General features: G+C 41.2%; 1 protein-coding gene across 1 annotated transcript in view; it reads left to right on the top strand.

Annotated features, from left to right (window-relative positions):
• The first annotated feature begins 2,989 nt into the window (after positions 1–2,989).
• LOC101468354 (retinoic acid receptor gamma-A) overlaps positions 2,990–15,099 on the top strand; it is a 53,967-nt gene continuing 41,857 nt past the window's right edge. Inside the window, exons 1-3 of the mRNA XM_076883969.1 lie at positions 2,990–3,141; positions 8,995–9,154; positions 9,413–9,545. The gene's annotated coding sequence lies outside the window, so the exon portion shown is untranslated. The remainder of the gene's footprint in view (positions 3,142–8,994; positions 9,155–9,412; positions 9,546–15,099) is intronic.

The following is a 15,099-nucleotide window of genomic DNA, read 5'->3' as shown; positions in this document are numbered from 1 at the left end:
GAAGGGAGCAGCTCACACTTCCTTCCTGTTAGCTGTAATTGTAATTTTTTCTTTGTATATTTCTACACTGTTTTGCGGCTGCACTGAATAAGACCCTGATTGAGTTGCACAAGACAGATTCAATGACTGCAGTGTAGAAGTGGATCAGCAGCACCTGTATGCAATGTAAATAGAATAGAATATTGGGGTAACAACTTTAAGTTTTAATGGAAAGGAGAAGCAAATGTGCTTTTGTTAATGCTTGTATTTATTTAACACTATTACTTAGTTTTTACATTACTTTAAAGTGATCCTCATTTCATTGTTTTGGTCAGTAACATTTAAGATAATTAATGAACCTGTCATTATTTTTGATTTGCATGAAATTCATGTCCTTGTACCCGTTTGAGTGGCTTTAATGCCCGTGTTAGTTTCAGAATCAGAATACATTAATATTCCCTAAGAAAATTATGTGGGTTACAGTTGCTCCATGACAATAACAGTAAGAGGCTGAAATAAGTCAATAATACAATATATTACAAAATTTACAAAATATAAGAAATAGCTCTGATAAATAACGTTTTTTATATATGTAGCTGTATTAATTGCTTATAAATGCAGCCGCATGTTGCAACAGATTAAAATATAAATATTAGGTGAGAAGTAAAATAATAATAATAGAATAAACCCCAAACCAATATTCAGCTTTAGTCCACGTGCTTTTAAGTGTAGTCAAAGCTGCTCGAGCTGAGAGCACGTTTTCTACCCATAGAACAGCGCCGCGTGTTCTCAGTCGAGCGGTGGAGGTCTTCGCGCGATAGACGATCTTCGCTGGAGAAGCGCCGGCACGTGCTTGAAGGGCGGCGCTCACCGTGACTCCCGCCGCCCCCCCTTCCCCCTCTGCCTGCCGCCCCCTCCTCCCCGTCACGTTTCCTTTCTTTGTGCAGATTGTGTTTGCCAGAAGCCAAAGTATCGCCGGAGATTGGCTGGGACACAGCGAATGTAGGTCAGGAGCTGCTTGTGCAAACACGAGCCACGCAAAATAGCTCAAATGTGACTAAAACCGACGTGTCCTAGCGCTCGATAGACGCCGTGTGGCCGCTGCTGATAGGCACACGGCGAATTAAATTTAGGTCACGTAGCTTGGGCTCGGGGTTGGGGCTGGGTGGGATGTGCTTATTCAGAACCCTTTTCTCATTACAGAAAGGTGAGCTGAATCGTAAAACTACGGTGTACTTGTGGGGAATTAGGCTATGGGGTCACAGGGATATAAAACTCATCACCTGTCGTTTGGATATCAGCTTGTGTCGGTTTCAGTTATTATATTAACTTGTTATTCACCCCCCATCATGGTTCCATTTGCGTCTTTATCCACACACGAGCTTTGTCTCTGTCTGCTGTTATGCGTCAACTAAATGCTCAAACGGAAGTGAGTCAGTAAGGTGAGAAAGGCATTGTCCGAAGTAACTCTAATTTATCAGTTTGTTTAACATCTATAGATATTTTCTTGTATAACAAAAAACAAACAAACAAAAAAAACAGATAAAATACCGTCCTTACATCTACCTTTGGACTATATTGAAAACTCAACATGTTTAAAAGCGTTGCCTGCAACATATTATAATAATATAATTTTGAAGGAATTCAATATATATATATAGATATATATATATCTATATATATATATACATCATGGAAGGACAGGCCCCTGCACGGTATGTACCACCGGCAGATAGAGGAGGTGGCTGATATCCAGAAATCCTACCAGTGGCTGGACAAAGCTGGACTGAAAGACAGCACAGAGGCACTAATCATGGCAGCACAAGAACAAGCTCTGAGCACAAGATCCATAGAGGCTGGGGTCTATCACACCAGGCAAGACCCCAGGTGCAGGCTGTGTAAAGATGCCCCAGAGACAATCCAGCACATAACAGCAGGGTGCAAGATGCTAGCAGGCAAGGCATACATGGAACGCCATAACCAAGTGGCCGGCATAGTGTACAGGAACATCTGTGCCGAGTATAACCTGGAAGTCCCGAGGTCAAAATGGGAGATGCCCCCAAGGGTGGTGGAGAATGACCGAGCTAAGATCCTGTGGGACTTCCAGATACAGACGGACAAAATGGTGGTGGCTAACCAACCGGACATAGTGGTGGTAGACAAACAGAAGAAGACGGCCGTAGTGATCGATGTAGCGGTTCCGAATGACAGCAATATCAGGAAGAAGGAACACGAGAAGCTGGAGAAATACCAAGGGCTCAGAGAAGAGCTCGAGAGGATGTGGAGGGTGAAGGTAACGGTGGTCCCCGTGGTAATCGGAGCACTAGGTGCGGTGACTCCCAAGCTAGGCGAGTGGCTCCAGCAGATCCCAGGAACAACATCGGAGATCTCTGTCCAGAAGAGCGCAGTCCTGGGAACAGCTAAGATACTGCGCAGGACCCTCAAGCTCCCAGGCCTCTGGTAGAGGACCCGAGCTTGAAGGATAAACCGCCCGCAGGGGCGTGCTGGGTGTTTATATATATATATATATAGAAGAAATTAGATGCTTATTGTTGTACTATTATTATTATTATTGTTGCTCATATATATATATATATATATATATATGTATATGTGTGTGTGTATATATATGTATATGTGTGTGTGTATATATATGTATATGTGTGTGTGTATATATACGTATATGTGTGTGTGTATATATATGTATATGTGTGTGTGTATATATATATATATGTGTGTGTGTGTATATATATATATATGTGTGTGTATATATATGTATATATGTGTGTGTATATATATATATATATATATTAGGGGTGCAACGATATTCGTATCGATATTGAACCGTTCGATACAGTGCTTTCGGTTCGGTACGCATATGTATGAACAATACAACATTTGTAATTTATTTTATCAATTTTCCTTCTGACGATGCTGTCTGTGTTGAGCGCTCAGTGAATCTGTGTTCGACTACTCCGCCTAGGCTGCACTGTCCAGCGCAGATCCACTGAGCGCTCAACACAGACAGCATAGTCAGAAGGAAGAGCGCAGGGCAAGCTAGCGAGACAGAAGTTAAGCTCTACTTGCAACAGGCAAATTGAACCTCATTCAGATCTGGCGTTTGGAATTATTTTGGTTTTCATGTGACGTATGACCCTGAAGGTAAGCGAGTCATGGACTAAAGTAAAACAGTATGTTGGATGTGCCATGCAATGCTCAATTACATTGGTGTGAACTAGTGTGTTAGCGCAGTTAGCTTGTTAACGTGTTGGCCGTCTAGCCCCATGCACGGAGCGATCTGCGGTAGCTCGTTAACGGAGATTTGCCGTGTTGTGGCGTTAAGGTCATTTCAACGAGATTAACCTGAAAGCACTAGTGGGAACACAACGAATATGACTGCACATTTACGCCGACATCATCCTAGTGCAAAGACAAGTGGAAGCAGACAAAAAAAAGCAAGCATGCTACTAACTTTAGCCGAGTCATTTAGACAGCTGTTAGCACATGATTCTCCTTATGCTGCTGAGAATATAGCCCAGAAGAAACTGCGGTCAAGTGAGCCCTCACTTACGAAGTCGCAGTCAAGCTAGCCGCCCCGCTAGCCGCACCTAAAATGTTGTTGCACTACTCTTACGCATATTACGGTATAGGTGCCGACTGGCTTAGAAACGCAGTGTTTTCTGTCCTGACACTATTTTACTTCACAATCCACTCCCAGTTTTGGTTAATCTCCACTTTCACCCCTGTGATCCACAGCCCAAATTACTGTATGATTCAGAGAAAATTAACAATAAAATTTACCCAATTTACTCAACTATACTTTTAATGTCCTCATCTTTGAGCTCAGATTACAGGAAAACTGAAAGAGGTGACGCAGATATCTCACTGGATTATGACTCTGGGTGACCCCCACTCTGCATGCTGTGATCCACAGCCAAAATTACTGTACGGTTTTTGAGAAAATTGATAGTAAAATCTTCCCATTTTGCTTTACTGTACTCTACATATTGACATCTTTGATCTCCGATTACAGGAAAACTGTAAGAGGTGACGCAGATATTTCACTGGATTATGAATCTAGGCCATCTCCAGTCTTCACCCTGTGATCCACAGCCAAAATTACTGTACGGATTTTGAGAAAATTGATAGTAAACTTTGCACAATTTACTCTACTGTACTCTATATATTCTCATCTTTGAGCTTAGATTACAGGAAAACTGTAAGAGGTGACGCAGATATCTCACTGGATTATGACTCTGGGTGACCCCCACTCTGCACCCTGTGATCCACAGCAAAAATTACTGTACAGTTTTTGAGAAAAGTCATGGTAAAATCTTCCCATTTTGCTTTACTGTACTCTACATATTGACATCTTTGAGCTCCGATTACAGGAAAACTGTAAGAGGTGACGCAGATATTTCACTGGATTATGAATCTAGGCTGTCGCCACTCTTCACCCTGTGATCCACAGCCAAAATTACTGTACGGTTTTTGAGAAAATTGATAGTAAACTTTGCACAATTTACTCTACTGTACTTTTAATATCCTCGTCTTTAACCTCAGATTACAGGAAAACTGTAAGAGGTGACGCAGATATTTCACTGGATTATGACTCTGGGTGACCCCCACTCTGCACCCTGTGATCCACAGCAAAAATTACTGTATGGATTTTGAGAAAATTCATAGCAAAATCTTCCCATTTTGCTTTACTGTACTCTACATATTGACATCTTTGGCCTCAGATTACAGGAAAACTATAAGAGGTGACGCAGATATCTCACTGTATTCTGACTCTAGGCTGTCGCCACTCTTCACCCTGTGATCCACAGCCAAAATTACTGTACGGTTTTTGAGAAAATTGATAGTAAACTTTGCACAATTTACTCTACTGTACTTTATATATTGACATCTTTGAGCTCAGATTACAGGAAAACTGTAAGAGGTGACGCAGATATCTCACTGGATTATGACTCTAGGCTGTCGCCACTCTTCACCCTGTGATCCACAGCAAAAATTACTGTACGGTTTTTGAGAAAATTGATAGTAAACTTTGCACAATTTACTCTACTGTACTTTTAATATTCTCATCTTTGAGCTAAGATTACAGGAAAACTATAAGAGGTGACGCAGATATCTCACTGGATTATGACTCTGGGTGACCCCCACTCTGCACCCTGTGATCCACAGCCAAAATTACTGTACGGATTTCTGATAAAATTAAATCCTATTCCATTACCAAACAAAATGAGTTCATTGAAGTATTTGCTTAACTACAAGAAATGTCTTTCCACACACAATTTAAATTTTTCAAAATGTCATTCACACACCACCTCAAGTATCAACTTCAGTTTTAGACATTATTTATTCAGTGCTTAATCACAACAATAGTCAACTTAAGGCACTTACATAATAAGTTAAACCTTACAATAATACATACAGAGAAAAACCCAACAATCATATGACCCCCTATGAGCAACAGTGGGAAGGAAAAACTCCCTTTTAACAGGAAGAAACCTCCGGCAGAACCAGGCTCAGGGAGGGGCGGCCATCTGCCTCAACCGGTCAGGGTGAGAAATTACATTTCTCAGATTACTGATTTCTCATATTACTACTACACAGTTTAGATACACTCAACAAAAATATAAACGCAACACCTTTGTTACTGCTCCCATTCCCCATGGGATGGACATAGAGACCGAAAATTCATTCCAGATACACAATATAACCATCCCTCCCAAACAGTGGTCACAAATCAGTCCAAATGTGTGGTAGTGGGCACATCTGCCATATTGAGATAATCCATCCCACCTCACAGGTGTGCCACATCAGGATGCTGATCTGACATCATGAGTAGTGCACAGGTGTACCTCAGACTGCCCACAACAAAAGGCCACCCTGGAATGTGCAGTTTTTTGCGCTATTGGGGGTCTGCGTTTCTAAGCCGGTTTTCACCCATACCGTAATATACGTAAGAGTAGTGCAACCACATTTTCGGTGCAGCTGGCGGGGCGGCTAGCTTGACTGCGACTTCGTAAGTGAGGGCTCACTTGACCGCAGTCAGAAGAAGCGGATAGTATAGCTTTTATTTTGGAAAGAGACATTTCTCTGTAATAAACTCTCTTTTCCAAAGATGAGTGATTCCTCAATCAGATACAGGGCTTGCAATATCGCTAGCCCGACGTCCCGGAGCTAGCGATTTTTTCAGTCGGGCTACCAAAATCTTTCTCTTCCCTGCCCGTCGGGCTATTGTAGGAAAAATATATGTCAATGCTTTTGCATTCTTTCAAAAATATAGCTGGGTAATTATGTCATTGGCATCGGTGAGCCACTGTCAATATGTGACATATTGAAGTCGCGTTTGAATTTGCGCTTGTTTTTTTGCTTTCACTTTGCAATCGTGCGAACTGTGTATAGAGAGCGACAGCACTGATCTGTGAGTGATGATAATTTGTGCACCAATTCCTCTGACATCGTCTTATTAATCGTTAGCTTACTATGCAAACATGACAAGTGAAATCTCCCGCAGCAAGCTTAAACATGTGAGAGGTTGATCGCGCAGAGAATCGCTGAGCTTATGTGAGTGAGTGTGTAAAACCATTTCAGTTCTGCTGAGCCAAATAAGACAGGTCAGGGTGAAGAAGTGACAGCCAAAGAAAAGCTTACCACAAAACGGAGAAGTTATGACAAATCAGACTATGAGGCAAAAAGAAAGTGCAGCTTTATGGTTTCATGGACAAAAGAATTTCTGTGGCTGCGATATGATGAGCTAAATAACCAGGGCTGCACATAAGTGGTCCGCAGGTGCGCATTCGCTGTCACAATAAAAAACACGCACAAGGGTTAGGGTTAAATTTAAAAACTGTACTTTTGAGTTAAAATATATATTTATAATTTTAATAAATGACAAATTAAAAATGCATGAACATTTTTTTGTATCGAAAAAATATCGAACCGTGACACCAAAGTATCGAACCGAACCGAACCGTGAATTTTGTGTATCGTTGCACCCCTACTATATATATATATATATATATTATTGTTGCTTATATATATATATATATATATATATATATTATTGTTGCTTATATATATATATATATATATATATATATATATATAAGCAACAACAATAATAATAATAATAATAGTACAACAATAAGCATCTAATTTCTTGGGTTGCTTCTATTGAGAGGGAGTTTAAAACCTGCAGTAGTAGTAGTGTAATACGCAATTAAACAACGCCACCGTGTGGTTAAAATCCTGGCAGGTCCTTCTGGCGAAGTGGACCAATGTGGGTCTTGCCTTTGTCCCCACAAAGAATCAGGTCACCGCTATGTAGCATATGATAAGAGTGAAAATGTGTCAGAGATGGGAAAGCTGTTTGTATATTAGTAGGGACTCTATTTTTAAAACTTGCACTTTAGAAAGAAAACTAGTTCATCTTTTGGGGTTTTTGGGTCACCCAATTGTCAATCAGCTATACAGAGTCTAATAATGCCAGACCAAAAAAAGAAAAACAACCCTCAAATCCCCTCAACTCCCCCGTCAGACCTGTGGTTTTAAAATATGTTTTAATATAATTTGTTTCCCTCAAGGTGGCAGTGCTAGCTTACGTGAGTAAGTCCACTAAAGTATTTTCAGCAGTTAATCCTGGCCATTTTATCCACCTTTCTAACTCTAAGTTTTAAATTGATGAAATACTATCTATCAGCCTAAGCTGCCCTTGCACTGAACATACTTGAGGTACTGGATGTATTTGTATATAGCAGAAATGCAAGAAGAACTAAATTTGGGATGCAGTACATTAGCATCAGGGCTCTAATTAGAGTTATAGAGAGGGTAATAAATTAAAAAAAAGCTGTGTAAATCTCTTTGTATTGTCTGCATGCCATATGGCGAGGCCCCGTGTGTTAGAGGGTTGTCAAAACAGACAGTACTGCATTTACAGTTTGAGTGGTATGTTTTTACTGCTGCAGGTGACTCCAGGGGGAATGAATACAGCTGTGCCTGGGGCTGTCATCCATCACCCACTGCTTCCTCTGTGACAGTTCATTCTGTTATATTGGCCCTTTCTTATAGTGTCATATTTAGGTACGTTTCAAGCTTGAATGAAAATGCAGGAATTATTTTCCCACTGAATTTACCCAGTTTACACAACATGTCGACACTGTGGAGATGCTACAGCGTTGCCCCTTTCTTGCATGTATTTTGTGTGGATTTGAGTAGTAAGTCAAGGAGCTGTGAGTACAGTCAGGAAAAAGAAAGTCTTCACAGGACTCTGCAGCCTTGTGAAAATCAAAGTACACCCTGTGATCAGTAGCTTGCAGAACCGTCTTTAGCAGCGATAATTTGAAGTGATCATTTTCAGTCTCTCACATCATTGTGGAGACATTTTGGCCCAGAGTCTTTGCAGCATTGCTTCATTTCATTGAGGTTTTCTAAAATTTGTTTCTGCACAGCTCTCTTAAGGTACCACCACAGAATTCATCATCCTGATGTCTGGCAACGGTTTGTCTTTTCTTTTTCAGCCATTCTGTTGTAGATTTGCTGCTGTTCTTGGGATCATTTTCCTTTGTAATGGCTGCGTTCTGGCCAAGCTTCAGCTTTTTTACAGATGACCTCACAGTTGACTCTGTAATACTTTGACATACAGTTCATGGCGACTCAGTGACTGCAAGTTGCCTGTGTCTGCAGTAAAGGCTCAAATCATCAACCCCCCACCACCGTGCTTGACTGTTGCTATGAGGTGTTTGTGCCGATGTGCAGTGCATGATGTAATCCAATCACGGTGCTGTGCTATACAGCCAGCCATCTTCCCTTTGCTCTCATCTGTCCAGAAGACAATGTTCCACAAGTCTTGTGATTTCTTCAACTTAATAAGAGGCTCTCTCTTTGCATCCCTTTCAAACAACTTGTCCAGTCTTTTTCTAATTGTACTGTGATGAACTTTAACATTTGTGATGATAATTGAGGCCTGTAGAGTCTGAGATTTAGCTCTTGGGTTTGTTTTTGCAGTTTCTCTGAGCATTACAGGGTCTGACCTTGGGGTGAATTTGCCAGGACGTCCACTCTCGGTAAAACTGTGGCATTATGTTAACACGCAGCTGTTCCAGACCAACAAGCTGCCAAAATGTCAGCTTTCATAGAGGTGCCCATGCTTGCTGATGATGATCAGGTAATCAAGGCAATTTGATTAGCAGCATCTAGCTGCTACTTAACGTCTTAATTCCTATGGAAGCAGTAAATATGTACTTATTATTTCACAGGACTGTGAAAAACCTTTCAAATGACATCAATGCCTCTATTTATGTAACAAAATCATCCTCCACCCGCCTCTCGGGCACAATACAGATAGAACAAATAAAGCCTAACAAACTAAAGGCAAAGTATATGCATCCAAATTTACACTGTGTCTCTTTCTTTCCCTTTGTAGATGAAGTGCAGTGAGTGGCAGTGACTTTCATGTTAAGGCCCAAAATGTCCTGCAGCAGTTTCCTTTTTGATGGCTATCACAGTGAAGAGAGCCATCAGTGATGGAGATTTGTTTCCCCTGCAGGGGATGAGAGGTGAGTTTAAAGGTACTCACTGTAAATTAAAGAGTTTCGAAATACTTTTTGTAACGTAAACAAAGCCATTCAGAAGAAAGTGAAGTAATAACTGCAGTATATAACAACTTTACCTTCAAACAACAGTGCTAACATTAACAGTGTGATGGATTGTAAATAAAATAATATTTTTTTTGTGATGTAATAAGTGGTTTTCTCAGGTTCAGACTTTACTAATCTGAAGTGTCAATATCAAATTGAGGACAGAAGAAGGGCAGAGTTTGAAGGCAGTGCAGTTCATGTAGCCGACGTGCACAGCAGAAGAAGAAGTGTCTGGCAGTTTAAATCAGCCAATAAAAAACAGTTACGTAAACTCGTTTTGTATATCAGGTTGTGCTGTGCAGTGAAGTGGTTTAATTTAAACTGAAATATATTTAGCTACAACTGGTGGAAAATTTGAGAGGAATTTCGGGAACAGCTAATAAAAGAGAGTAAACATGCCGATAAAGAGCAGCGGTACACTGGAAGAATGATCGTTAGCTTCATTTGGGCCCATATAGGTCCTTAGGACACTCTAAGCAGCATCCAGGGTAACTAATAAACAGTACCTGGAAAACAAAGTTTAATATTATGACAGCAGTAACAGTCTATGTGTGATACTTGCCCCTGTTTACCCTCCAGAGGGGATACATTTTGTGACAGGCAGACAGGCACGGCAGTAGGCAGCCAAGATCTGCGGAGATCTGTTGACAAGCGGCTTCTTGTGAAGAGGTGCCAAATTATCCTGAGGGGGACATCCAATGCCACTGTATCCAAGCAGTTTAATGCATTTACCTTTGTTTCAGTACACAGCGAAGAAAGTTGATTGCTGCTGCTGCTGCTGCTGATAAGGCCAAAAAAAAAGACCAAAAAAGAAACTAAAGGAATCTTCTGAACTCATTTAACCTTTAGGGTAATATTGGTTAATTACTTTGCAGACTAGTGGAGCATTTACTTATACTTTTATCACAAACTCTATGAAAAAAATGTGAGCATGAGACCCGCGGCTGTAGATTTTTACAGCATCCAGTTTCCAGTGAATGGAAATCCTACGTTGCTGTGTCAGATCCATATATCCATATATGTTTACAACAGTCAGCCACTGATCATTGCATGCTCCAGTATAATTTAGACAGCGACAAGGTGTAAATGGTAAGCAGGCAGTGTTATCACAGAAGGTCTGAGGAATATTTAACAGAAGAATATGTACCTTCCAACCCTGGTACTGGAGCTCCCATTTGTTCATCATGTGTTGAAGTGAACTGTCACAGGCTGTGCAAGAAACTTGCAGTCATGTGAAAAAGAAAGTTTTTCACATGACTCTGTGTAGTCCTGTGAAAAACTGAGTACACCCCATGATTCAGTAGCTCGTAGAACCACAGTCAGCAGCAATAACTTGAAGTAATCGTTATCTGTACGGCTTAATCAGGAGACCCTCTCCTCTTCACAGCGTTGCCTGGGTTCATTTGTTTATGCACAGCTCTCCTAAGCTCCCGACACAGTATTTCAGTCAGGTTGAGGTCTGGACTTTGACTGAGCCATTGCAACACCTTGATTCTGTTTTTCAACCATTGTGTTGTAAGTTTGATGCTGCTCAAAAAGTGGTGCGTACAAACGTTTCACACACCAATCAGTTGTTTGTCAATATTTTCATACCTGAATTTGTTTACCTGAAATATTGAAGGCCTGGCTGGCTGCTACTGCTACCACTACTACTACTACTACTGATAATAATAATAATAATAATAAAAACAAGTATTATTATTATTATTGTTGTTGTTATTATTGCCCTTTTATCATTAGTTATAGTTTTCCAGAATGCAATGAGCCACAAAATGATCAGAATTACAATTATATGAAAAAATAAATAAATAAATTGCATGCAAAGCAAACTAACTACTAAATAGTTGAATTTCAGTATTCTTTATCTACCTTATTTCAAAATATGTTATATTTCATTACAAATGACTTTTATCATTGCTGGATGTCATCACATACCGGCCTAATTTCTTAGTCCTAACCTCATGGATGCTGAAGAATCCGGATGTTTGGGGGGTGGTCCGTGTACATTTTGTGTTATTTGTTTTCTCATCTGACAGATCACATGATCCTTGCCCTCCACTTGTTTCTTACATTCTCTTGTAGTCGTTTTTCATATAATCTTTGATATTCAAACTTTTTTTTATTTATTTATGGGGGTTTTACCTGAGCCACAGCGACTATCTCAGGGGAAATCAATATTCCGAAACTTCATTATTCCAGCTGGAGTCTCGCTTGTTGTTTTTTGGGGGTTATTGTTTACTTGTTTGTTTACTAAACTTTCTTCACTCCGGTGGAAACATTTAAGGAAGCCGTGTGTATGTTTTGGGTTCCTCTTTGGACAGAATCGTTTAGGTTTCTTCAGTTGGACTTTCTCTTGTCTCTTATAAGATAGGCATGTTTACTTATATAAAGAAATAGGGGTGTAGCAGATTGCATACAGACCGCACAAGCCTCTAGGTTCAGAATGACTGTGGTTCACTAACATATGCTGGGTGGTTAGAACAAAATAGGCCGGAGCGCATGTTTCGTAATCTGATGGTGATTTTTGTGTGCAAACTGATATGATTTTGTGCAGGGTAAAAAGATTTCCTCACATATATGAGTAGACGAGGACCGTTCTTTTAGAAGTTGTCGTTTGTTTAGATGCAGACGTCCTGGTCCTCGGTAGTTCTTCTAAACACACCATAGATGTGGCTCCTTGGAATTCTGATGATTCTCTGTGCAATCAGAGCTTGGGGTAAATTTGCTGGGACGTCTGTTCCTAGGAAGATTGTGGCATTGTGTTAACAAAGACCTGATTTCCAGATTTTTTTATAGATATATTTTGGTCAAACCTCCTATGGATCTGGATCAATTAATCAATCAAGCCATCTGATTATCAGCACTTAGTTGCTATTTACCTTTGTCATCCATATGGAAGTAGTAAGGGTGTACGTAATTTTTTGACAGAAGCACAGAGTCCTGTGAACACTTTCTTTTTCACATGATGTATCGTTGAACTTGTTGCAATTTAATTTTAATTTAATTTGTCTTTGTGGTAAAAAATCTTAGCAAAACACTTGAAACCAGGGGAAAACATAATCCAGTTACCTCCGGTATAATGTCTTGCTGTAGCTAAGCAATCCATAAAGCCTTTTCCACCTGAAACAAATTGTTTTGCATTGTGCATCAGCCACATTAAAACCATGTTTTATATTGTGTAGGTCCTCCTAGTGTCTTCAAAATACTTACTCTTTAGGGCACAAGGACCTCTGGGGGTCTCCTGTGGTGTCTCAGATATTGGCAGAGTCCTCTGCTGTCCTGCGTGGAGCCTCCATGGATTTGGCTGGTTTCAGTCCCACAGACGTTGGTTGAATTGGGACCTGTGGAGTATGGAGGCTGGGTTAGCACCACGGCCTCTGTCATGTACCTCAAGCCATCCCAGAGCTCTGTAGCGGGGGGGTGTGTACCTGTTGTGGTAGGCTCCTGTGATCTGAGAACATACTTCCATGGTCTATACTGACTGTGATTAAAATGGGGTTACATGTCCCACCTACATAAATACCATAACCAAAGATTTCCCAGCAGAATGTTACATTGTAACCAAGTGATTAGTGTTATTTACATCACCTGCCTGTCAGTGGTTTTAATGTTATGCCTGATGGTGTGCATAGGTGTATGTTCAGTTTCTGTGTACTGTCTCATTTTAGTACCATCTACAGGCTGAAGCTTTTTGCCTTCAGCACTCCTGAGGGAGCTGCTATGTTGACACCACCTGAACTAGAAGAAAAAAATTTGATTTCTATTCAGACTCGGACAGAGAATATTGCAGGAGCCACCCTAGCACTTCTCCCAGTGTGGTTCTCCTCCTCTTGCCCCCTCCTCCACCAATTATCCATCTTAATTTCTTCCTCGTCCAATCATCTCATTTTCACGGTGCTGCACCCTCCAATCAGCATTTGTCCTGCAGGCAGTAACACTTATACATATCTGCTGTAATTAGACAATCACTTCCACATGTGGCTCAAACTTCTTCAAACCACTCAATCCCTACCTCACCCTCCCATCCGCCCACTGTCTCCTTTTTCCTCCCTCTGTTTTTCTTATTTCCCTGTCTCACACTCCACTACCCTCTGTGTGCCCCTGTTCACTTTTTCTCTCTCCCTCCTTCTCCTTTCTTTCTGATTGAATTACCATAAGTGCAGGTCTTGGCCAAAATATGCCAGCTTGTTCTGATTAAAACTGTCCTTGTTATACCAGAGACTCTCCAAATGTCTGTGAGCAGTATCTGTGTGTGTTGGTGTATTTGGGGGTTGGGTTCAGAGAGGGAGTAAAAGTGGATTGGGGGGGGGAGGGGGGGAGGGTGTAGCAGCATATGCAGCATGAGTAGAAAAGAAAAAATGCAGCCAGACAACATTGCATGGTGAAAGATAAAGAAGTCCAAGAACAAGATGGGGACAGAGTGGAAGGAGATGGAGAGGCCGTGCTGGAAAGTGGGAACGGAGAGGGAATGAGACGGTAATGGTAGTTGACAGAGTTGGGTTCACAACAGGTTCATGATGACATCATGGTTGAATTTTCGGGGAACATTTATATAGGAAAAACTATTGGATGCACATGTACACCCCGCTTTTTTCCCCCTCGTCTTCTTTTCTCTCTTAGCTTATCCGCTAACACAGATTGTTGCAAACAAGATCAAAAATGCACGTTTGCTCGTTCAAAATGAAATTTTGACCATATTATTTGAATATTTCTGTCTCGACTCCGTTCGAACGAGAGAGAGCGCCTTCGTTTCTCGCGTTGTTGTTGAACTTCGTGTCCGCCGAATTGACAGCTGCTACCCAGAATGTCACTCCTTTCACCTTTTCTCCCCCAGCAGCCCTTGCTTTCTCTCCTCCTATGCTCCCTCTTTTTTTTTCCTTTCCTTTTTTTCCTTTTTTTTCTTTTTTGCCTGCTAGTCTAGCCAACCCTCACCGCTGGTACAGTATGTTCTTTGTGTGTAGGCATGTTTAGCAGTTTGAGAGACAGAAAAGACATAAAGGAGCCTTGGGATCCGAAATGTGTTTATAGTGTATGTGTGGGTGTGATTATATTTGTGTCAGCTCTTTTACTCGCTTGAAGAAAATTAACAGCAGGGTGTTGTGGCGTATTAAAGGTTCTTTGTGTGTTGTGCGTGCATATTTTCTGCGTGAGCCGTTGCGCCCTTGTTTATTAGTTTGTGGGCACTTGCCAGCGCTGGTGCGAGCGTTGCGCCGTCTTCTGACATTCTCCATACGTGCGTGTGTGTTTGTGTGCCCGGGGAAAGCGAGTGAGCTTGTCATGCGTGCCTGTCATCCTCTGCATGCTTCGCCCTGCGCCACAGTGCTTCACATGACATCAATCTGAGCACAGTGGGATAGTGATCTCATTACCAACAGCCTGTTGCTGATTAAAACCTGTCGTCTGCAACCCCCCCTCCCCTTTCCCTCCTTATCCCTTTCTTTTCTTCTTTCCCCCTCCTTCACCGCTCTCCTCT

Source organism: Maylandia zebra, linkage group LG5, assembly GCF_041146795.1.
Source record: "Maylandia zebra isolate NMK-2024a linkage group LG5, Mzebra_GT3a, whole genome shotgun sequence".
NCBI classification, from domain to species: domain Eukaryota; kingdom Metazoa; phylum Chordata; class Actinopteri; order Cichliformes; family Cichlidae; genus Maylandia; species Maylandia zebra.
Note: the sequence above shows the minus strand (reverse complement) of the source record. Positions and strands in the feature narration are given on the sequence as shown.